The following is a 24,666-nucleotide window of genomic DNA, read 5'->3' as shown; positions in this document are numbered from 1 at the left end:
CAAGGGCTACTGCTGTTCACTGAGCAGGCATTGCTATAGTAACAGCTACATTCGCTCAGTAGCAGACACTGTGTAAATATCTATATATGTAACGTTATTTATCCAGTGTGTGCAGTGCACGGGTACGTTACGTTTACAATAAAGCTATGTGAATATTAAAAAACATTTCCACAGTATGCTTAGTCCTTTCCATAACAACAGTAACAGAGCACCGCCATCTTGTTATAGGACCTTTGCCTTAGCAGTTCACTTCTGGTTTAAGTGTTCACATGTGTGCAGAGTCTGTGTGCTAGGTAAGTGCCCATTGTAAGTTACACATTACCTCTGTAATATGTGCATCAGGGGCTGTTCTGTAATGGGGACATTTCCCGTCTGGCATTCTGGGGAACTGCTTAGCAAAAGCTGCCTTTTGTGATAGGTAGTGATCACAAAGGTTAATTTACTCTCTGGAAAATTAGTTCCGGTCGGCAATCACCACACCCCCTCGACCACGCCCCTGATCACACCCCCACTGGCACTGCACCAGGTGGTCCCAGTTTCACTTCTAAAAATTATGGTACGCCTAGATACACAGAGTTAGCAGCTAAAGCCCAGCACCACCTTCCGGGAGACTTGGGATGTCTGCTACACTCACACTGACAGACATATGACAGACACATGGGTTAGTCATGTATTGATAAACACCAGACACAACTCTCATTGCACAAAAAGAAAAAACAACAAAGCGATTAGCTCTCTCTCGATTCAGAAGGTCTGCAACATCTATTCTCCGCTCCGCCAGGAATGACTTCCGGGTATCTTGTGCGGAGCGTCATGGGAGATGTAGGACTGCTGGTCTTCTTTCCAGGTCTCATCGGGGTACAACATGGCGGATTGTACAAGGTAACTTTACAAATGTATATGTGCATTAAATGTGTTAGTTGTCTTATATCTCAGCCTAAAAGGTTCTGTGAAGGAGGCTGTGTGTGAAAGTATTTAGCAGTATATATTTGTATAGAGGATACTGAGGTTGGACAGCTTGTCTGAGTCTGAACTAATCTTACTCTCACATCGCATCTCTATACGTATATATGGCACTAGGGAGGGGCAGTTTATGTGTGAGACAGAAGCAAAGCCTCTATCATATATGTACTGGAGAAAGGGCTTCATGTATGTGATAGAGAGAACATCTGTATAGTGTCATGTCTTTATATAAGGTACTGGAGAGAGGGCTTCATGTATGTGATAGAGGGAACATCTGTATAGTGTCATGTCTTTATATAAGGTACTGGAGAGAGGGCTTCATGTATGTGATAGAGAGAACATCTGTATAGTGTCATGTCTTTATATAAGGTACTGGAGAAAGGGCTTCATGTATGTGATAGAGAGAACATCTGTATAGTGTCATGTCTTTATATAAGGTACTGGAGAGAGGGCTTCATGTATGTGATAGAGGGAACATCTGTATAGTGTCATGTCTTTATATAAGGTACTGGAGAGAGGGCTTCATGTATGTGATAGAGAGAACATCTGTATAGTGTCATGTCTTTATATAAGGTACTGGAGAAAGGGCTTCATGTATGTGATAGAGAGAACATCTGTATAGTGTCATGTCTTTATATAAGGTACTGGAGAGAGGGCTTCATGTATGTGATAGAGGGAACATCTGTATAGTGTCATGTCTTTATATAAGGTACTGGAGAGAGTGCTTCATGTATGTGATAGAGAGAACATCTGTATAGTGTCATGTCTTTATATAAGGTACTGGAGAGAGGGCTTCATGTATGTGATAGAGGGAACATCTGTATAGTGTCATGTCTTTATATAAGGTACTGGAGAAAGGGCTTCATGTATGTGATAGAGAGAACATCTGTATAGTGTCATGTCTTTATATAAAGTACTGGAGAGGGCTTCATGTATGTGATATAGGGAACATCTGTATAGTGTCATGTCTTTATATAAGGTACTGGAGAGAGGGCTTCATGTATGTGATAGAGAGAACATCTGTATAGTGTCATGTCTTTATATAAGGTACTGGAGAGAGGGCTTCATGTATGTGATAGAGGGAACATCTGTATAGTGTCATGTCTTTATATAAGGTACTGGAGAGAGGGCTTCATGTATGTGATAGAGGGAACATCTGTATAGTGTCATGTCTTTATATAAGGTACTGGAGAGAGGGCTTCATGTATGTGATAGAGGGAACATCTGTATAGTGTCATGTCTTTATATAAGGTACTGGAGAGAGGGCTTCATGTATGTGATAGAGGGAACATCTGTATAGTGTCATGTCTTTATATAAGGTACTGGAGAGAGGGCTTCATGTATGTGATAGAGGGAACATCTGTATAGTGCCATGTCTTTATATAAGGTACTGGAGAGAGGGCTTCGTGTATGTGATAGAGGGAACATCTGTATAGTGTCATGTCTTTATATAAGGTACTGGAGATAGGGCTTCGTGTATGTGATAGAGGGAACATCTGTATAGTGTCATGTCTTTATATAAGGTACTGGGGAAGGAGCTTTATGTACTGTATTTGATAGATAGGACCTCACTATATTATTATAAAAATTACTGTGAGGAAATGTATGTATGTATGTGATAGAGGGAACCTCTTTATAGTGTTATATATATATATATTTATTTATAAGGTACTGGGGAAGTAGCTTTATGTATGTGATAGAGAGAACTTATATATAGTACTCATTACCTGAGGAGGTAGTAAATGCCAATACCTTAGATACAATTAAAAGTGGTTTAGATACATTTCTGGCTAGAAACAGAATTCATGGATATGATTACTTGTGTTAAATGGGTCACCTTTTAATTGGATTAATTTAAGCTCAACTGAAGCTTTTCTGTAAGTATATCATATTTGTATAGGTTGAACTTGATGGACGGGAGGAACCTTATGTAAGATAGATAATCCACTTATTACCCATTCCCCAGTTTTGCATAACCAATACTGTTATATTAATACACTTTTTACCTCTATCATTACCATGCAGACTGCCCTTCATCTCTGCTTTTTACAATCTTGTATTTTAGCCAATTAGTGCTGGTTCTTTTATAATCATTATCATTATCCACAGGTGAGCATCATTTTATCTATATGGCACATATGAACTAGCACTGTCTGGCTGTTATGTAAGATTTAAAAAGCTAATAAAAAGCACTGAGATAAGAGGCGGCCTGCTGGGGCTTAGGAACAGGCAAACTTAGAGGTTAAAAAGTATATTAATATAACAGTGTTGGTTATAAAAAGCTGGGGAATTGGTAGTAAAAGTGTTATCTATCTTTTAAACAATAAAAAAAATTGAATGTCCCTTTACATATGTGATAGATTGAATTTATCTATAGCAGGGCCGGTCTGACCTTTGGCCAAACTGTGCAAATGCCTGGTGGGCCGACGGGGTTAGCTTAGCCCTGCCCACTATTAACTAAAGTTTCTGCATGGCGATGGGAACTATAATTACCAGCCTGGTCTTTGTATCGAGAGGAGGCAGTAGGTAAGTTCACCATAAGAGAGCGCTTCATAGGGGGCAAGACATAAGTTTAGATGTGGAACTGGGATTGTGCAGGAGACTATGAGGGGGCTGGCTGTCTGTCATCTGCAGGAGTTACTGAGGCAGACACTGTAGGATGGATCGTGGAGCTGATGTCTGGCAGGTTAACAGCTAACTACCCTTCACCAACTTACACCAATGCATTTTATCAAATATACATTTTATTTATGTTTTATTTTATATATATATATATATATATATATATATATATATATATATATATATATATATATATATATAATAAAGTTAAAGCTATCTCCTATTGCACGTATAAGCTTGCACTCTTTCCTTAAAGGGACATGAAACCCAAAAATTTTCTTTCATGATTCAGATAGAGAATACAATTTTAAACAACTTTCCAATTTACTTATATTATTTCATTTGCTTCCTTCTCTTGTTATCCTTTGCTTAAAGGTTTAGCTAGGCAAGCTCAGGAGAAGGAGAGAAAATTAGATAATAGAAGTAAATTAGAAAGTTGTTTAAAATTGTATTCTCTATTTGAATCATGAAAGAAAACATTTGTATTTCATGTCCCTTTAAGATTGTAATTGAAAGTAATTAAAAAACAAACAAACACATTTTTAGATAGTTTAAAAATGCCTTGGTGGCATTTATTAATTTATTAGCAGCATTATTAACTATTAATATAACTGATGTGAAAAGCCATCAAGACATTTCTTAAATCTGTACGAAAAGTGTTTTTTTTTTTTATCCCCAAAAAATACATCATTTAAAAAAAATAAAATAAAAAAAATACAGATTTAGTAATTAAAATATTGATGTGTTTTTTTCTAACCCCTTCCCGCTGTTATGACGGTCCATGCCGTCCTAACCATGCTGGGCTTTAGCACCATTAGGATGGCATGGAACGTCATAGCTGTTTGGCTGTACTGTCTACTCCAGAATTTTTATTGTTTAAAAAGATAGCTAATCCCTTTATTACCCAGTCCCCAGTTTTGCCTAACCAGCACTGTTATATTAAAATTTAAATGCACATAGATGAATTACATCTTTGAATAGAAACATATTTGCAATATACATATATTAGCAAAAATGCTTCTAGTAAAATATATCACTGTTTTAGTAATAACATTTTTCTCTGCACGTGCATGTGATGCATAGCTAGATATTTTTAGTGCACCAGCATTTTAAATACTGCAGCTGCTCAGAGCACAAGTGGGGCTTGTATTATGTCAGCAATTAACAAATTGTGTCATTACCAGATGGAACAAGCACCTTAGGCTCTCTGAGCAAGTGCTGTGTTTAAAATGCTGGTGCACAGTGCATACTTAAATACACTTTGAAACAGCTATAACTTTTGTTAGAAGCATTTTTGCTTACATATGCATGTTAAAAAAAATTCTTCTATTCAAAACTGAAATGCATCCATGTGGATTCCAAATTTGTCTGGAATGTCCCTTTTAATATACTTCTTACCTCTGTGATTATCTTGTATCTGTGCCTCTGCAGACTGCCCCCTTTATTTCAGTTCTTTTGAAAGACTAGCATGTAGGCAATTAGTGCTGACTCCTAGGTAATTCCACGGACGCGAGTACAATGTTAATTATATGGCACACATGAACTAACACCCTCTAGTTGTGAAAACTGTCACAATGCATTCAGATAAGAGGCAGCCTTCAAAAAAGCCTTATTTTTTAATACTGGCAGACTGTCTGCCAGTACCTAAGATGGGGGTTACCAGTGGAGGAGGGAAGAGAGCTGTTTGGGAGGGATCAGGTAGGGATCAGGGGGTAGGAAGTGTCAGGTGGGAGGCTAATCTCTACACTAAAGCTAACATTAACTTTTTAAGCTACCTAATTAACCCCTTCACTGCCGGGAATAATAGAAGTGTGGTGCGCAGCTGCAATTAGCGGCCTTATAATTACCAAAAAGCAATGGCAAAGCCATATATGTCTGCTATTTCTGAACAAAGGGGATCCCAGAGAAGCTTTTACAAACATTTGTGCCATGATTGCTCAAGCTGTTTGTAAATAATTTCTGTGAGAAATCCAAAGTTTGTGAAAAAAGTACTTTTTTTTTTTTATTTGATGTCATTTAGCGGTGAAATGGTGGCACGAAATATACCAAAATGGGCCTAGATCAATACCTTGAGTTGTCTACTTAAAAAAAATATATATAGATTTGATAGGTAAATAAAAAAAAAACAAGGCTCTATTTCTGTTTAAATGGAGTGATAGCAAAAATGCTAAAAATGCTCTGGTATTTTGGACAAGTTTTTGTCTGGAAGTCCCGGTAGTGAAAGAGTTAAAGGGATACTGAACCCACATTTTTGCTTTCATGATTTAGATAGAGCAGAGCTTTCCAAACTTTTCATGTTGGCGACATACTTTTTAGACCTACATCATTTTACGACATAGTAATTCCGTTGTACTAGTAAACAGGAGGTTAAACTAACTTGTTTAAGAGATACGGACACATACATAAATGATATAAAAATGAAATGTATTTACAAGTAACAGTATGTATGTGCAAGAATTTAAAAAAGTTTAATAACACCAATAGCTACTTACTATTTTAATGGGCTGTATGAGGTTGATGGGATGAACACAGTTTCTGAATATTTGGTGGAATATTAGCTAAAGACACTCGCAATTCATCATCAAGCATTTTTAAGCCTCCACTTCCTATCCATATATGAAGAGCAGGAGCAGCAATGCACTATTGGAGCTAGCTGGAAAAAAACCAACACTTTGACTTCTGACTTCAGCTCATCGTTTAAGCTGTCGCCATCAGGGCTCTGCGTGTCCGACTGACTACTGCCCGTGCTGCAAACATACTGCTGTCCCACTCACTGACTACAGATGCCGATTGAGGAGACTACACGTGCAGTCAGGAGCCAATTTTCCCACCCAAGCCGCCAATGGGAATAGTTTCAGTTCCTGCTGAGCTGTGCCAATCGGTTAAGATGATCTATGACCCACTAGGTATCAATCACGTGTCAACCACATGATATGCGTAGCAGGCAGGCGGTAAGTCAGAAACCAAAAACATTTTTTACAAAATGTTAAATTAAAAAAAAAATTGTACTGAAGCAGGGACACACCTACACACTGCTCCTGACACACTAATGTGTCACGACACACAGTTTGGAAAGCACTGAGATAGAGCATGCAATTATAAGCAACTTTCTAATTTACTCCTATTATCATTTTTTCTTCGTTCTCTTGCTATCTTTATTTAAAAAAGCCAGGATCTAAGCTATGAAGCCGGCCCATTATTGGTTCAGCACCTTGGATAGCGCTTTCTCATTGGTGGGTACATTTTACCACCAATCGGCAAGCGCAACCCAGGTGCTGAACCAAAAATGTTAGCTTAGATTCCTGCTTTTTCAAATAAAGAGCGCAAGAGAAAGAAGAAAAATTAATAATAGGGGTAAATTAGAAAGTTGCTTATAATTGATGCTCTATCGAAATCATGAAAGAAAAAAAGTGGGTTTAGTATCCCTTTAACAGCACCAATGAACACTTGGGCTAAATATGTATCCCTGATTAACCTCTTTTGAAACCTGCCCCCACATGCTGTATAAAGTATACCAGCAAAATGTTCTGCTGTGTGTGCATTATATGAATCTCCAGACCTGAACCCCATTGAAAACTTCTGGAAGGTGATCAAGAGGAATATGGATGTTCACAAGCCATCAAACAAGGCCGAACTGCTTGATTTTGTTTTTGCGCCAGGAGTGGCATAAAATCACCCGACAGCAATGTGAGAAGACAGGTGGAGAGCAGCCAAGACGCATTAAATCTGTGATTGAAAGTCAAGGTTATTCGACTAAATATTGATTTCTGAACCCTTGCGAAGTTAAAACATTAGTATAGTGTTTAAAAAAGAATATAAACTTGTATTCTTTGCATTATTCAAGGACTGAAAACACTGCATCTTTTTAGTTATTTGGATCAGTTGTCATTTTCTGCAAATTTCTGCTCTAAATGAAAATATTTTTATTCTGAATTTGTGAGAAATGTCAGGCGTTTATAAAACAAAAATGTTAATTTTACTCAAACACATACCTATAAATAGTAAAACCAGAGAAATTGATAATTTTGCAGTGGTCTCTTAAATAAATATACAGTATCTTACAAAAGTGAGCACACCCCTTACATTTTTGTAAATATTTGATTATATCTTTTCATGTGACAATACTGAAGAAATGACACTTTGCTACAATGTAAAGTAGTGAGTGTACAGCCTGTATAACAGTGTAAATTTGCTGTCCCCTCAAAATAACTCAACACACAGTCATTAATGCCTTAACTGTTGGCAACAAAAGTGAATACACCCCTAAGTGGAAATGTCCAAATTGGGCCCAATTAGCCATTTTCCCTGCCCGGTGTCATGTGACTCGTTAGTGTGTGAATGGGGAGCAGGTGTGTTAAATTTGGTGTTATCGCTCTCACACTCTCTCATACTGAAAAAAAGAAGTGTTGCTCTACATAAAGATGGACTAGGCTATAAGAAGATTGCCAAGACCCTGAAACGAAGCTGCAGCACGGTGGGCAAGACCATACAGCGGTTTCACAGGACAGGTTCCACTCAGAACAGACCTCGCCATGGTCGACCAAAGAAGTTGAGTGTATGTGCTCAGCGTCATATCCAGAGGTTGTCTTTGGGAAATAGACGTATGAGTACTGCCAGCATTGTTTCAGAGGTTGAAGGGGTGGGGGGGTCAGCCTGTCAGTGCTCAGACCATACGCCGCACACTACATCAAATTGGTCTGCATGGCTGTCGTCCCAGAAGAAAGAAAGCCTGCAAACAGTTTGCTGAAGACAAGCAGACTAAGGACATGGATTACTGGAACCATGTCCTGTGGTCCGATGAGACCAAGATAAACTCATTTGGTTCAGATGGTGTCAAGCGTGTGTGGCGGCAACCAGGTGAGGAGTACAAATACAAGTGTGTCTCGCCTACAGTCAAGCATGGTGGTGGGAGTGTCATGGTCTCGGCCTGCATGAGTGCTGCCGGCACTGGGGAGCTACAGTTCATTGAGGGAACCATGAATGCCAACATGTACTGTAACATACTGAAGCAGAGCATTATCCCCCTCCCTTTGTAGACTGGGCCGCAGGGCAGTATTCCAACATAACAACCCCATACACACCTCCAAGATGTCCACTGCCTTGCTAAAGAAGCTGAGGGTAAATGTGATGGACTGGCCAAGCATGTCTCCAGACCTAAACCCTATTGAGCATCTGTGGGGCATCCTCAAACGGAAGGTGGGGGAGCACAAGGTCTCTAACATCCACCAACTCTGTGATGTCATGGAGGAGTGGAAGAGGACTCCAGTGGCAAACTGTGAAGCTCTGGTGAACTCCATGCCCAAGAGGGTTAAGGCAGTGCTGGAAAATAATGGTGGCCACACAAAATATTGACACTTTGGGCCCAATTTGGACATTTCCACTTAGGGGTGTACTCACTTTTGTTGCCAACAGTTTAGGCATTAATGGCTGTGTGTTGAGTTATTTTGAGGGGACAGCAAATTAACACTGTTATACAGGCTGTACACTCACTACTTTACATTGTATAAAAGTGTAATTTCTTCAGTGATGTCACATGAAAAGATAAAATAAAATATTTACAAAAATGAGAGGGGTGTACTCACTTTTGTGAGATACTGTAAGTTAATTCTGAAAAAAACATTGGGGAAGGAGTGTCCCAGTAATCCCCTTTGAGAAAAATGGGGCATTTGCATTCTACTGACTCAACAGAAAATAGGGCTGGTCTTCATATTTTTCCAGGGCTGCTTTTTATTGCCAGTCCAGCCCTGGCTAAGGATGTTCCTCAGAGTACAGTATGTTTTGAACATACTTGTTCAAGATGAGAACTAGCAGTATAACAGGCAATCTAGCAATTAGAATAATTTTTCAAAAGTTAGTGGCAAGTTCTTAAGGAACAGAAGCATCTCTGCATGTTCAGCTATAAGTCTGTTTCTGACATCAGTAAGGACGTTTGACGCTAAGCTGAACAGTCTTTCACTTTTCACACTACTGCATTGGGCAGAAAGATATTTTTGGGCCATTTTAGCCAGAACTGGAAATCTCAGTTTATTAACTGCTCAGTACTTCAGGGTTTTATCTGATTGAGGTACAGTGATCTCTCCCAGGTAGGCTTCCAGCTGTATAGTAGCAGCTTTTGGAGCACTGCTCTCAAACGTACAATAATACAAATAACAGCAATTTGTATTGAAGAACAGAAGTGAACAATTTTTAGTTAAGTCTTCACTCCAGCTTAAAATGAAATGGGAGCATGCAGTTTGAAAAACTCCAGAAGATGGCGTATGGGTAGGAAGTGGAGGTATCGGTTTAAGTATCATACTCGTGCAAATACTTGGTATTGGCACCGATACTAGTATCGGTATCGGTGCAACCCTACAACTATCAGATATCTAACACCTGAAATTTAGAAAGAGGTACAAATGTGTGTAGACAAGACTTTTAAGAAAAATCTGATTGATAGTGATACCAAGAATTTTTTGATAAAGTAAGAGGCTAGTACCCTTGTACCCTGGTAGATCAATTGTGGTTAGTACAGATTGAATTCTGTCTAACATGTCCATATTCTTGGATACAATTCTTAGACCATTCCTTTTGTTATCAGTCTCATATTTGAAAGATACAAGTGATTTTTATTTTTACAGAAAATTGGTGATTTATCCTTAGATACAGATAAGTGTGTTTTGCATACTTAGATATAGTATAGTTAGATTATATGCTTCTATCACACATAAGTGGCCTTGGGACTATCAGGAATATCTTAAATACATCTGGCTCGTTTTATTTACAACAGCAATTTTTTTGGAATTGCTGGAAATCATTTTGTATTGTAACTTTATTCTATTTTATGATAGTTTTTATCTGCAAAAACAAGGAACTGCAATGGGTTCCAACGTCGTCCCAACCTATGCAAATGTATTTATGAGTCAATTGGAGGAAAGATATGTATACACTAATAATTTATGGAGAGGGTATATCCCCTCAAATATATAGAAAAAGAGATTGAGAGTCCAACTAATCCTTATAAAGTATTTTCTATACAATAAAAAATATAACACGTTAAAACCCTTCTATTGAGATTATCATCTAAATGTCTTAGCATTTAAAGATCCTTCGATGACATGACTAGGGGCATGTAGCCTGAAATGTAGCCATTTGTATCTTCCTATCATTTTATATTAAAAAAACAGAGATTTATTTGCAAAAAGATTATGGTGTTGAACTTTTTTGTTGTCATGTATTTTTTTCCCCCCATATACTTTAAAGTGACATTAAACACTTTGAGATGGTATTGGAAAAATTATAAATTGTGTATGTGTGTGTGTGTGTGTGTATATATATATATATATATATATATATATATATATATATATATATATTAGTCTACAATATACTTTCATTATTTATTTTGTCCCCTTTTCCTGTAATTCCATTCTGAAATTGTGAGCATTTCAGTTCCTGTTACAAATGAAAGTGCAGAACACTTTTTTATTTTCTGCACAGCCATTGGCTGCACACTCTAGTGATCTATTTATTACTGTCCCTAATTGGCCACAGCAGAGAAGGTAACCTAATTTACAACATGGCAGCTCCCATTGTTTTATAGACACTAAAACTTTACACTTATTTTGTCACTATTTAAACAACTAAGGAAACTTTAAAAAATACATCTACATGTTATTCTCAGACTAATCTTTTCTTTGAACACATCATTCTATCTAGCATGAATTAGTCTTTAATGTCCCTTTAACCCCTTTTCCATTTTCTGTCCGTTTGGGACCAAGGCTATTTTTACATTTCTGCAGTGTTTGTGTTTAGCTGAAATTTTCCTCTTACTCATTTACTGTACCCACACATATTATATACCGTTTTTCTCGCCATTAAATGGACTTTCTAAAAATACCATTATTTTCATCATATCTTATCATTTACTATAAAAAAAAATATAAAATATGAGGAAAAATGGAAAAAAAAACACTTTTTCTAACTTTGAACCCCAAAATCTGTTACATATCTACAACCACCAAAAAACACCCATGCTACATAGTTTCTAAATTTTGTCCTGAGTTTAGAAATACCCAATGTTTACATGTTCTTCTTTGCTTTTTTTGTAACTTATAGGGCCATAAATACAAGTAGCAGTTTGCTATTTTCAAACCATTTTTTTTCAAAATTAACGCTAGTTACATTAGGACACTAATATCTTTCAGGAATCCCTGAATATCCATTGACATGTATATATTTTTTTTTAGTAGACATCCCAAAGTATTGATCTAGGCCCATTTTGGTATATTTCATGCCACCATTTCACCGCCAAATGCGATCAAATACAAAAAATCATTCACTTTTTCACAAATGTTTTCACAAACTTTCAGTTTCTCACTGAAATTATTTACAAACTGCTTGTGCAATTATGGCATAAATGGTTGTAAATTCTTCTCTGGGATCCCCTTTGTTCAGAAATAGCAGACATATATGACTTTGGCATTGCTTTTTGGTAATTAGAAGGCCGCTAAATGCCACTGCGCACCACACGTGTATTATGCCCAGCAGTGAAGGGGTTAATTAGGGAGCATGTAAGGAGCTTTTTGGGATAATTTTAGCTTTAGTGTAGTGTAGTAGACAACCCCAAGTATTGATCTAGGCCCATTTTGGTATATTTCATGCCACCATATCACCGCCAAATGCGATCAAATTAAAAAAAACGTAAAATTTTTCACAATTTTAGGTTTCTCACTGAAATCATTTACAAACAGCTTGTGCAATTATGGCACAAATGGTTGTAAATGCTTCTCTGGGATCCCCTTTGTTCAGAAATAGCAGACATATATGACTTTGGCGTTGCTTTTTGGTAATTAGAATGCTGCTAAATGGCGCTGCGCATCACACGTGTATTATGGCTAGCAGTGAAGGGGTTAATTAGGTAGCTTGTAGGGAGCTTGCAGGGTTAATTTTAGCTTTAGTGTAGAGATCAGCCTCCCACCTGAAACATCAGACCCCCTGATCCCTCCCAAACATCTCTCTTCCCTCCCCTACCCCACAAATGTCCCCGCCATCTTAAGTATTGGCAGAAACTCTGCCAGTACTAAAATAAAAGGTATATTTGGGCTTTTTTGTGCGTTTTTTTTAAGCATATTTACATATGCTTCTGTGTAGGATCCCCCTTAGCCCCCAACCTCACTGATCCCCCACCAAACCGCTCTCTAACCCTCCCCCTCTGACTTAATGTGCGCCATCTTGGGTACTGGCAGCTGTCTGCCAGTACCCAGTTTAGTGAAAAATATGCTTTCCCCCCCCCCCCCCCCCCCCCAAGACCAACCCCCCACCCCTTCCAGATCCCTTAGATCAGAGCTTTCCAAACTTTTCATGTTGGTGACACACTTTTTAGACCTGCATCATTTCACGACACAGTAATTCGGTTGTACTAGCAAACAGCAGGTTAAACAAACTTGTTTTAAGAGATACGGACACATAGATTATATAATAACAAAATGTATTTACAAGTAACAGTATGTAAGTATGTGCAAGAATTTAAAAAAAAGTTTAATAACACCAATAGCTACTTACTATTTTAATGGGATTTATGAGGTTGATGGGATGAACACAGTTTCTGAATAGTTGGTGGAATATTAGCTAAAGACACTCGCATTTCATCATCAAGCATTTTTAAGCTTCCACTTCCTACCCATATAACAGGAGCAGCAATGCAATGCTGGGAGCTAGCTGCAACCCCCCCCCCCCCCCCCACTGACTAATGAATTCAGCTCAGCCTTTAAGCTGCCACCCTCAGAGTTCTGCGAGTCCGACTACTGCTTACACTGCAAACACACTGCTGTCCCGCTTACTGACTTCACATGCAGTCACAAGCTGATTGAGGAGACTACACGTGCAGTCAGGAGCCAATGTGCCGCCAAAGCCGCTAATGGAAATAGTTTCAGTTCTCGCTGAGCTGCGCCAATAGGTTAAGATGATCTGTTACCCACTAGGTATCAATCATGTGTCAACCACCTGAAATGTGTAGCAGGCCGGCGGAAATTCGAAAACCCCCCCAAAAAATAAAAAAATTGTGCGTAGCAGGGACACACCTACACACTGCTGCCGACACACTAATGTGTCACGACACACAGTTTGGAAAGCACTGCCTTAGATGCTTTAAAAAAAAAGTTTATTTCATTTTTTATTTACACTTTTCTTTTAACTTTTTTTCTGTAGTGTAGCGGTTCCCACCCGCTCCCGCCCCGTGCACGCGCCCGCCCGCCACCACCGTGGCGCACCCCCGTCGGCTCCGCCCCCGATCCCGCCCCCTCCACCTTACACAGCTCACCGATGGCCGCCCACCCGCCTCCCAAGTCGGCTCCCACCCACCAACGATACCGGCCATCGATGTCCGGTGCAGAGAGGGCCACAGAGTGGCTCTCTCTGCATCGGATGGCCAGAAAGTGTTATTGCAGGATGCCTCAATATCGAGGCATCACTGCAATAACTGGAAAGCAGCTGGAAGCGAGCAGGATCGCTTCCAGCTGCTTTCCAGACCGAGGACGTGCAGGGTACGTCCTTGGTCGTTAACTGACATCCTTTAGAGGACGTACCCTGCACGTCCTCGGTCGTTAAGGGGTTAAAGGAACACTAAAATCAAAATGAAACTTTCATGATTCAAATAGAGAACACCATTTTAATCAGCTTTCCAATTCACTTCAATTATCTAAATGTGCACTTTATCTTTTTTTATATACATTTTGTGATTGGCTGTTGGCTGTCAGATGATGCAGTGTGTAAAGAAAATTGAATGAACTTTAAAATTTGTGAGAACATTTTTTACTACTTATTTGAAATTCAAACTAAGTTTATCTTTTTATTATGCATTTGTTGAGTATAATATTCTCATGGTCCTTAAATGGTGTTTTTCTGATGATAATCACTATCTGCTAGATTACGAGTTTTGTCGGTAAAGCCGTGCGTTGCTAACAAGCCTTTTTTTTTCCAGCGCTCCCTTTAAACAATTCTGGTATTACAAGTTTTCTGAATGGCTGCGTTAGCCTCAGAAAAGTGAGCGTTGAGCAAAATTTAGCTCCACTTCTCACTGTAATACCAGCGTTGCTTACAGTAGCGGTAAGCTGGCAAAACATGCTCGTGCTTGATTTCCCCATGGAAACAATGGGGCTGAGATGGCTGGAAAAAAAAAAAGCAGCGTTCAGCTCCTAACGCAGCCCCATTGTTTCCTATGGGGAAATACTTTCTAAGTCTATACCTAACACCCTAACATGAACCCTGAGTCTAAACACCCCTAATCTTACACTTATTAACCCCTAATCTGCCGCCCCCGACATCCTCGCCACCTGCATTATATTGTTAACCCCTAATCTGCCGCTCCGGACTCCGCCACCATCTACATTATACCTATGAACCCCTAATCTGCTGCCCCCAACATCGCTGACACCTACATTATAGTTATTAACCCCTAATCTGCCGTCCCCAACGTCGCCGCCACCTAACTACAATTATTAACCCCTAATCTGCCGACCGGACATCACCGCCACTATAATAAATGTATTAACCCCTAAACCGCCGCACTCCTGCCTCGCAAACACTATAAAATTTGTTATTAACCCCTAATCTGCCGTCCCTAACATCGCCGCCACCTACCTACAATTATTAACCCCTAATCTACTGATCGGACATCGCCGCCACTATAATAAATGTATTAACCCCTAAACCGCCGCACTCCCGCCTTGCAAACACTATAAACTTTGCTATTAACCCCTAATCTGCCACCCCCAACGTCGCCGCTACTATATTAAATGTATTAACCCCTAAACCTAAGTCTAACCCTAATACCCCCCTAACCTAAATCTATTTTTAATAAATCTAAATAAAATTACTATAATTAAATAAATTATTCCTATTTAAAACTAAATACTTACCTATAAAATAAACCCTAATATAGCTACAATATAACTAATAGTTACATTGTAGCTATTTTAGGATTTAATTTTATTTTACAGTCAACTTTGTATTTATTTTAACTAGGTACAATAGTTATTAACTATTTAATAGCTAACTAGCTAAAATAAATACAAAATTACCTGTAAAATAAATCCTAACCTAAGTTACAATTACACCTAACACTACTCTATAATTAAATTAATTACCTAAACTACCTACAATTAAATACAATTAAATTAAATAAACTAAATTACGAATAAAAACAAACACTAAGTTACAGAAAATAAAAAAGAAATTACAATATTTTAAACTAATTACACCTAATCTAATCCCCCTAATAAAATAAAAAAAAAAACAAAATAATAAAATTCCCTACCCTACACTAAATTACAAATAGCCCTTAAAAGGGCCTTTTGCGGGGCATTGCCCCAAAGTAATCGGCTCTTTTACCTGTAAAAAAAGAAATACAATACCCCCCCAACATTAAAACCCACCACCCACATGCCCCTACTCTAAAATCCACCCAATCCCCCCTTAAAAATACCTAACACTAACCCCCTGAAGATCACCCTACCTTGAGCCGTGTTCACCCAGCCGGGCACCAGTGGTCATCCGATGGGGCAGAAGAGGACATCCGGACCGGCAGAAGTCTTCATCCTATCCGGGCAGAAGAGGACATCCGGAGAGTTTTATGTTACGGCGTTAGCCCATAAAACTCTTAACTACTGACTTTTAAATGCGGTAGGAGTCTTGTAATACCGGCGTTAGGAAAATCTCATTAAAATGATAGGATACGCAATTGACGGAGATTTGCGGTATGGAAAAGTCGCGGAAAAAAAGTGAGCGGTAGACCCTTTCCTGCCTGACTCGTAATAGCAGCGGGCGTTAAAAGCAGCGTTAGGACCCCTTAACGCTGCTTTTTAAGGCTAACGCCAAACTCGTAATCTAGCCATATGTTTTCTCGGGACAGACTACACCATTATTTTTATTGTTTAAAAAGATAGATAATCCTTTTATTACCCATTCTCCAGTTTTACATAACCAACGCTGTTATATTAATACACTTTCTAGTTGTGAAAAACTGTCAAAAATGCTTTCAGACAAGAGGCGGCCTTCAAGGGTTAAGAAATTTAGCATATGAGCCTACCTAGGTTGAGCTTTCAACTAAGAATACCAAGAGAACAAAGCAAAATTGATGATAAAAGTAAATAGGAAAGTTATTTATAATTACATGCCTTAGCTGAATCATGAAAGTTTATTTTTGACTAGACTGTCCCTTTTAAGGATTGTAATTAAAGGGACACTCAAGTAAAAATAAACTTTAATGATTCAGAAAGAGCAGCAGTTTTAAGTCGCTTTCCAATTTACTTCCATTATCAAATTTTGCACAGTCTTTTTATATGCACACTTTCTGGGGAACAAGATCCTACTGAGATTAGATCCAAAATAAGGTGGCGCAAATTAATGCAGTTCTGTCTTTAGTGGTGTGAATGTAAATGTTGTCCCACTGTGGGTCCAATATATTCTCTCTATACGAGTGTACAGAAGTGTGTGAAAAAGTGTGTAAAAAAGGGATATTCTCCCTATATGAAGATGAAAATAAAAATCTCTAAACTAGAGTTCCACAATTCAACAAGATGTTTATTTAATAAAAGTACTTTAAAATATGTATTTATTAATCAAGCAGTCTACTCACAAATTAACATTCTGTATAATATACAATCCTAAAACACTGGTGTTTTTTCATATATTAAAAGCAGTAAAAAACGCAAAATTTAAATTGCGCAAACATGCAGGTATATGCGCAAAAATATAAACTGTATACCTATTGATAAAAAGGTTACTTTTTTACCTCTAAACAAAGGACTGGCAATTAAAAAACATATATGAATACATGTAGCAAATGCCCGTTATTACAGCATAGGAACTGCACAGATATTGAAGGGTTTCGTAGGTATATATCAGTTCCTTATGGGCTCATATTATGGCAAACAGGGGTTACTATTCTTCCATCATTTAGATCGTATGAGGAAACATATATGACAGATATTTCCTAGTGCGGTACTTTAACTCGCAACTCTTTACTTTGTTGCTTACACTTTACTGTAATGTTAGTTCTTAAGTTTCAGCGTCTATTATTGTACCAGGAGGTAAGTTACATACGGTTTAACGCTGGATGTAGGGATTCCTTCTTTCGAACAGTGCACTGTTGACGTCTTCCTTCTATGGTACAGGAAAGCCGGTGGAGTGCTATATCTCTTAGCCTCCGTTTACCAGCGGTATTGGTGATTTTGTCTCCTTAGATTATCGCTTCCCCAGTGGCGGACCTTGATGGTGATTCCGTGAGCTCAGATCCACAGCTTACTTCTGTCTTTGTGAGTTGTTTAACCCAGACTCGGTATTGCTTTCACCGGTCTCCTCACTGCTATCACAGCCGACAAAGTCCTCCTCTGGAGCTAAGTTGTTTGGCTCACTCCTCACTTTCTCCAAATTCAAATGGTCAGGTTTCTACGCGTTTCGGCGTTACGCCTTTCTCAAGATACCTGATTGAACCACCTGCTGCCTATTTATCTGTGTCTTCCATGCTTCATCGCTTCAGCTTAACCCCTTATGTTCCTGTTCTTAATCAGTTTGTTTAGAATTTCTCATGGTCTTAGTTCTTATGTTGTCCTTTGTTGAACCTAATTTCAAAATTATTTAATTTGTTATTAAAAAGCTTATGGCGCCATAGTTCATGTTGCTATATACGGCATCACAAAGAAAATAATTAATTTGTATATTTAGTGCCCATATTTTCATATGATCTTAGTTCATTATCCTTTCATTATCCTTTGTTCAACCTACTAAAAAAGAATTATTATTTGGATTTTTTAAAGGATCAGTCTCCATAGTTCGTGTTACTTAGCGGGAAAATTCACAAAATATATATATAGGCCTTAGTTGTATAATAACCAAATTTGTATATATAATACATGTAGTAGTGCATACTAAATGGCATAACATTTTTCTATGTAAATGTATATTAATGTTGTACATATATAATAGGTAATCTCCACCTTATAAGTACAAATACTTTGTTCCTAGAAATAAAAATAATTATAAATAATAAATAAATATACTGATATGTTGACACTTCCAAGATATATCTACATCCATTAACTCTCATTTTTATATGTAAGTAAATATACTAGATCCTGCTAAGATCTATATATACACTGAAATACCATACCTAAATAGAATTTTAGTGCTTGGTACTGGTATTCTACATGTATATCTGAATTAGAAGTAGTATACGTTTGTTGCTTACTTCTAGAGTATTACGTTTGATATGTGTATTGTATGTATGTGTATTGTATGTTTTACTTTCAGAGGGGTAAATGACATCTATTGTTCCTTAAATAATTTCTATATTTAGCAATTTAGAATTCTATCAGCCAATCGGAATTAAGGTAGAAAAAATCCTATTGGCTGATGCAATCAGCCAATAGAATTGAAGTTCAACCCTATTGGCTGATCCAATCAGCCAATAGGATTGAGCTCGCATTCTATTGGCTGATTGGAACAGCCAATAGGATTGAACTTCAATCCTATTGGCTGATTTCATCAGCCAATAGGATTTTTTCTACCTTAATTCCGATCGGAATCTAAGGGACGCCATCTTGGATGATGTCACTTAAAGGTACCTTCATTCTGTGTTAGTCGTCGGATGTCTTGAAGATGGACCCGCTCTGCGCCGGATGGATGAAGATAGAAGATGCCGTCTGGATGAAGACTTCTCCTGGCTTCGTTGAGGACTTCGGCCCGGCTTGGATGAAGACGTCTCCCGGTAAGTCGATCTTCAGGGGGTTAGTGTTCGTTTTTTTAAGTGTGTATTGGGTGGGGTTTTTTTAGGTTAGGGCTTTGGGCCGCAAAAGAGCTAACTGCCCTTTTAAGGGCAATGCCCATCCAAATGCCCTTTTCAGGGCAATGGGGAGCTTAGGTTTTTCAGATAGTATTTTATTTGGGGGGTTGGTTGTGTGGGTGGTGGGTTTTACTGTTGGGGGGGTTGTTTGTATTTTTTTTTTACAGGTAAAAGAGCTGATTACTTTGGGGCAATGCCCCGCAAAAGCCCTTTTAAGGGCTATTGATAGTTTAGTTTAGGCTAGGGGTTTTTTTTATTTTGGGGGGGCATTTTTTTATTTTGATAGGGCTATTAGATTAGGTGTAATTAGTTTAAATATCTGTAATTTGTTTTTTATTTTCTGTAATTTAGTGTGTTTTTTTTGTACTTAAGCTAATTTAATTTAATTTATTTAATAGTATTTAATTTAGTTAATTTAATTATAGTGTAGTGTTAGGTGTTATTGTAACATAGGTTAGGTTTTATTTTACAGGTACTTTTGTATTTATTTTTGCTAGGTAGTTATTAAATAGTTAATAACTATTTAGTAACTATTCTACCTAGTTAAAATAAATACAAACTTGCCTGTAAAATAAAAATAAATCCTAAAATAGATACAATGTAACTATTAGTTATATTGTAGCTATCTTAGGGTTTATTTTATAGGTAAGTATTTAGTTTTAAATAGGAATTATTTAGTTAATGATAGGAATATTTATTTAGATTTATTTAAATTATATTTAAGTTAGGGGGGTGTTAGGGTTAGACTTAAGTTTAGGGGTTAATAACTTTAATATAGTGGCAGCGACGTTGGGGGCGGCAGATTAGGGGTTAATAAATATAGGTAGGTGGCGGAGATGTTAGGGTCGGCAGATTAGGGGTTAATAATATTAAACTAGTGTTTGCGATGCGGGAGTGCAGCGGTTTAGGGGTTAATATGTTTATTATAGTAGCGGCGACTTTTGGGGCGGCAGATTAGGGGTTAATAAATATAATGTAGGTGTCGGCGATGTTGGAGGCGGCAGATTAGGGGTTAGTAAGTGTAAGATTAGAGGTGTTTAGACTCGGGGTTCATGTTAGGGTGTTAGGTGTAAACATAAATTTTATTTCCTCATAGGAATCAATGGGGCTGCGTTAGTCAGTTATACGCTGCTTTTTTGCAGGTGTTAGACATTTTCTTAGCCGGCTCTCCCCGTTGATTCTTATGGGGAAATCGTGCACGAGCATGTTACACCAGCTCACCGCTGACTTAAGCAGCGCTGGTATTGGAGTGAGATTTGGAGCAAAATTTTGCTCTACGCTCACTTCTTGTCTTTTAACTACGGGTTTCTGAAAACTCGTAATACCAGCGCTGCAGGAAAGTGAGCGGTGAGAAAAAACTGCTTGTTAGCACCGCACCCCTGTTACCGCAAAACTCGTAATCTAGGCAATAGTTTGCAAACTAGATTTCCTGCAGGAGTGGGATATTAGTTATTTTCTTGAATGAGATGCTCTTCCTTTTTTTCTAAATAACTATTTTACTTCAATAGTAATCAAATTTTGCACAGTCTTTTTATATACACACTTTCTGGGGAACAAGATCCTACTTAGCATGTGCATAAGCTCATAGGGTATACGTATACTAGTCTGTGATTGGCTAATGTCTGTCACATGACAGAGGGAGCCGGAAAATAGAAGAAAAAAATACATTTGCCAGAAAAAAATCTACTGCTTATTTGAAATTCAGAGTAGGTGTTAAACCATTGTCTTGTTATTATGCACTTCTTAATTATGCAATTCTACTGCATTGAGTGGTCTTTTAATATATTATTTAATATTAAAGGGACAGTCTACACCAGAATGTTTTTTGTTTTAAAAGATAGATAATCCCTTTGTGATTACCTTGTATCTAAGCCTTTGTAGACTGCCCCCTCATTTCAGTTCTTTTGTCAGACTTGCATTTAGCCAATCAGTGCCCTCTCATTTGTAACTCCGCGGGCGTCCACGGGCGTGGTCACAATGTTATCTGTATGGCATACATGAAATAATGCCCTCTAGCTGTGAAAAACTGCCAAATGCATTGAAATAAGGGACAGCCTCAAAGGCTTAGAAATTAGCATATGAGCCTACCTAGGTTTAGCTTTCCACAAAGAATACAAAGAGACCAAAGCAAATTTGATGATAAAAGTGAATTGGAAAGTTGTTTAAAATTACATGCCCTATCTGAATCATGAAAGTGTAATTTTGACTAGACTGTCCCTTTAAGAGTGTCTCGTGTGCTGATGTGATTGACTGTGAGGGGGTTAAAAGCTTTGTCTGTGTTATGATGTCATCTATGATTAAACATTCTATTGCAGCGTGAAACACGTAAGATGTATTTTATATCTCACCTCCCGTGTCTATTGTATGCTTCAATATATTTTTTTTATTATTTATTTATTTTTATTTTTTCAAAAAAAGCTTTATTGAAGAAAGTATAATCATTATATACAATGTAAAAAAAAGGTAGGTACATATACAACAGCGTTTCGCTGGTTAGGAGACATAAATAACAACAATGTATCCTTTGCATAGGTGATATTTAACAAATTGCTAACCAGGTTGTGTTATAATTATATAGATCATTGCATGTACTATTTTAAATTACATAAGATATTATCAGTGCTAGATAAATAAAAAGTGAGTTCAGTCTACTAAAGGTAATGGTTCCTGCAGAGAAAAAAACATGTATATTTTTATTTTAGTAGGCTACAAAGGTGGTCTCCTGTCTAGTTAGGGGATATGGGGTATCATTACAAATTCGTCGATAAAGAGTGCTAGGCGTCTGTGGGTTTGAGGGGAGTGTAAGGGTGCCAGCTGTGGGTACGGGTGTTGTCTGATTGAGATATTCTTCCCATAGGAAGTAGACTGAGTAGTAATCGTCTATTTGTTTGTTACGGGTGTAGTGGTATTTTCTAATTGAAGGGATTGACTGGTTGTCTCCTTCCAAACTTGGATAGAAGGGAGGTTGGTACTTTTCAAATTTTTTGGGATCAGTCTCTTAGCTGAATTTGTCATAATGGTCAACAGAGCTAGACGTAACTTACATTTCTCTTGTTAAGTGTGTTCAGTCCACGGGTCATCCATTACTTATGGGATATATTCTCCTTCCCAACAGGAAGTAGCAAGAGGATCACCCAAGCAGAGCTGCTATATAGCTCCTCCCCTCACATGTCATTCTCTTGCAACCCTCAACAAAGAAGGAGGTCGCGAGAGGAGCTGGAGTTTTTACCTAATTATTCTTCAATCAAAAGTTTGTTATTTTAAATGGCACCGGAGTGTGCTGTTTTTCTATCTCAGGCAGTATTTGGAAGAAGAAACTGCCTGCGTTTTCTATGATCTTAGCAGGCGTAACTAAGATCCACTGGCTGTTCTCGACATTCTGAGGAGTGGGGTAACTTCAGAAAATGGGAATAGCATGCGGGGTCTCCCGCAAATGAGGTATGTGCAGTACAATATTTTCTGGGAATGGAATTGACTATGAAAACACTGCTGTTACCCGTATGATGTAAGTACAGCCTTAAATGCAGTAGTAGTGACTGGTATCAGGCTGATAAATGTATGCACAGTAGAGTTATTTTCTAGGGACTAGAATTTGACTGAAAAAATACTGTTAATGCTGATATAATGTGTGAGCCTTAACTGCAGTAGAGAAGCGACTGGTAGCAGGCTTAGTAATAACTTTACACAGCATCTGAAATGTTGTTTTTTAAAACGTTTACTGGCATGTTAATCGTTTTGTGAGGTACTTTGGTGATAAATCTTTTTGGGCATGATTTTTTTCCACACGGCTAACGCATATTTCTGCATAGAAACCGTTATATCAGGTCTCCCACTGTTGTAATAGGAGTGGGAGGGACCTTTTTTAGCGCCTTGTTGCGCAGTTAATATCCTAGCACAGTCTTCCTGCTTCTTCCTCTTTGATCCAGGACGTCTCTAGAGAGCTCAGGGATCTTCAAAATTCGTTTTTGAGGGAGGTAATCAGTCACAGCAGACCTGTGACAGTGTTTTTGACTGTGATAAAAGCGTTAAATCTTAATTTGATATCCGTTTTGGGTACTGAGGGGTTAATCATCCTGTTGCTAATGGGTGCAATCCTCTGCTAATTAATACATTTAAAGAATTGTTGACTATAACTGAACTAGTTCTTTGTTATTCAATTGTGTTTTTTTTAAAAAAAAAAGAAAAAGAAAAGCGCTGCAGCGTTTTTTATATTGCTTGTAAACTTATTGAAGTAATTTCCAAGCTTGCTAGCTTCATTGCTAGTCTGTTTAAACATGTCTGATACAGAGGAATCTGCTTGTTCATTATGTTTAAAAGCCGATGTGGAGCCCAATAGAAATATGTGTACCAATTGTATTGATATTACTTTGAATAAAAGTCAATCTGTACCGAAAAAGAAAATATCACCAGACAACGAGGGGGAAGTTATGCCGTCTAACTCTCCTCACGTGTCAGTACCTTCGTCTCCCGCTCGGGAGGTGCGTAAAATTGAGGCGCCAAGTACATCAAGGCCCTTACAAATCACTTTACATGATATGGCTAATGTTATGAAAGAAGTATTATACAATATGCCCGAGTTAAGAGGCAAGCGCGACAGCTCTGGGTTAAGGACAGAGCGCGCCGATGAGCCATGTCTGATACTGCGTCACAATTTGCAGAACATGAGGTCGGAGAGCTTCATTCTGTGGGTGACGGTTCTGATTCGGGGAGACCGGATTCAGAAATTTCAAATTTTAAATTTAAGCTTGAGAACCTCCGTGTGTTGCTAGGGGATGTGTTAGCGGCTCTGAATGATTGTGACACGGTGGCAATCCCAGAGAAATTATGTAGGCTGGATAAATACTATGCGGTACCGGTGTGTACTGACGTTTTTCCTATACCAAAGAGGCTTACAGAGATTATTAGCAAGGAGTGGGATAGACCCGGTGTGCCTTTTTCCCCTCCTCCGATTTTTAGAAAAATGTTCCCTATAGACGCCACCACACGAGACTTATGGCAGACGGTCCCTAAGGTGGAGGGAGCAGTTTCTACTTTAGCCAAGCATACCACTATCCCGGTGGAGGATAGCTGTGTTTTCTCAGATCCAATGGATAAAAAATTAGAGGGTTGAACTATTTATCTAATTTAGACTATTCAATGCAGCTCATTCTATCCTCAAAGTAGAGAGTGTGATGTGAGAGGTTACTGCTATTATTTTGCAACCTAACTACAGAAGTTTGCCGCTAATTACCACCATAAGAATAGTTGCAACGGCAGTAGCGAGG

General features: G+C 38.2%; 1 protein-coding gene across 2 annotated transcripts in view; it reads left to right on the top strand.

Annotated features, from left to right (window-relative positions):
* Positions 1-798: 798 nt before the first annotated feature.
* Positions 799-24,666, top strand: part of LOC128666915 (zinc finger protein 501) — an 85,349-nt gene continuing 61,481 nt past the window's right edge. For both annotated transcript variants that reach the window (XM_053721731.1, XM_053721730.1), the window contains exon 1: positions 799-882. The gene's annotated coding sequence lies outside the window, so the exon portion shown is untranslated. The remainder of the gene's footprint in view (positions 883-24,666) is intronic.

The sequence above is a fragment of the Bombina bombina genome, chromosome 7, assembly GCF_027579735.1.
Source record: "Bombina bombina isolate aBomBom1 chromosome 7, aBomBom1.pri, whole genome shotgun sequence".
Lineage (NCBI taxonomy): Eukaryota > Metazoa > Chordata > Amphibia > Anura > Bombinatoridae > Bombina > Bombina bombina.
The sequence above is the reverse complement of the archived record's forward strand: the minus strand, read 5'-3'. Positions and strand labels throughout refer to the sequence as shown.